The sequence below is a fragment of the Arachis hypogaea genome, chromosome 3 (genome assembly GCF_003086295.3).
Source record: "Arachis hypogaea cultivar Tifrunner chromosome 3, arahy.Tifrunner.gnm2.J5K5, whole genome shotgun sequence".
Classification (NCBI taxonomy): domain Eukaryota; kingdom Viridiplantae; phylum Streptophyta; class Magnoliopsida; order Fabales; family Fabaceae; genus Arachis; species Arachis hypogaea.
Window position 1 is genome coordinate 74,708,276 of NC_092038.1, and position 1,490 is coordinate 74,709,765.

General features: G+C 40.3%; 1 non-coding gene across 1 annotated transcript; it reads right to left on the reverse strand.

The window, feature by feature from the left end:
* Positions 1–373: 373 nt before the first annotated feature.
* On the reverse strand, positions 374–477 carry LOC112793638 (small nucleolar RNA R71). The gene has a single exon (XR_003198340.1). It is a non-coding gene; the product is annotated as a small nucleolar RNA R71 (small nucleolar RNA).
* Positions 478–1,490: the final 1,013 nt, after the last annotated feature.

Consider the following 1,490-nt stretch of genomic DNA (forward strand, 5'->3'; position numbering starts at 1 on the left):
TGCAAGAAGGATGCTTGGTGATTATACTACACCTACTTCCAAGTTTGATGGAAGAAGCATCTCAATTCCTGCCATTGGAGCAAACAATTTTAAGCTGAAACCTTAACTAGTTACTCTAATACAACAAAACTGCAAGTTTCATGGACTTCCATCAGAAAATCCCTACCAGTTTTTAACTGAGTTCTTACAGATCTGTGAGACTGTTAAGACTAATGGAATAGATCCTGAAGTCTACAGGCTCATGCTTTTCCCTTTTGCTGTAAGAGACAGAGCTAGAACATGGTTGGATTCTCAACCTAAAGATAGCCTAGACTCCTGGGATAAGCTGGTCACGGCCTTCTTGGCTAAGTTCTTTCCTCCTCAAAAGCTGAGCAAGCTTAGAGTGGATGTTTAGACCTTCAAACAAAAAGATGGTGAATCCCTCTATGAAGCTTGGGAAAGATACAAATAGATGACCAAAAGATGTCCTTCTGACATGTTATCAGAATGGACCATGATAGACATATTCTATTATGGTCTATCTGAGTTCTCTAAGATGTCATTGGACCATTCTGCAGGTGGATCCATTCACCTAAAGAAAATGCCTGCAGAAGCTCAAGAACTTATTGACATGGTTGCAAATAACTAGTTCATGTACACTTCTAAGAGAAATTTCGTGAATAATGGGACGCCTCAAAGGAAGGGAGTTCTTGAGATTGATGCTCTGAATGCCATATTGGCTCAAAACAAAATGTTGACTCAGCAAGTCAACATGATTTCCTAAAGTCTGAATGGATGGCAAAATGCATCCAACAGTACTAAAGAAGCATCTTCTGAAGAAGAAGCTTATGATCTTGATAACCCTGCAATAGCAGAGGTAAATTACTTAGGTGAACCTTATAGAAACACCTACAACTCATCATGGAGAAATCATCCAAATTTCTCATGGAAGGATCAATAAAAGCCTCAATAAGGCTTTAATAATGGTGGAAAAAACAGGTTTAGCAATGGCAAGCCTTTTCCATCATCTTCTCAGCAACAGATAGAGAATTCTGAGCAAAGCACCTCTAACTTAGCAAACTTAGTCTCTGATCTGTCTAAGGCCACTTTAAGTTTCATGAGTGAAACAAGGTCCTCCATAAGAAATTTGGAGGCACAAGTGGGCCAGCTGAGTAAGAAAATAACTAAAACACCTTCTAGTACTCTCCCAAGCAATACAGAAGAGAATCCAAAGAGAGAGTGCAAGGCCATTGATATAGTCATTATGGCTGAATGCAAGGAGGAAGGGGAGGACGTGAGTCCCAATGAGGAAGACCTCATGGGACGTCTCCCAACCAAGAAGGAGTTCTCTATTGAGGACCCAAAGGAATTTGAGGCTCATATAGAGACCATAGAGATTCCATTAAATCTCCTTCTGCCATTCATGAGCTCTGAAGACTATTCTTCCTCTGAAGAGGATGAAGATGTAACTGGAGAGCAAGTTGCTCAATATCTAGGACCTATCATGAAGC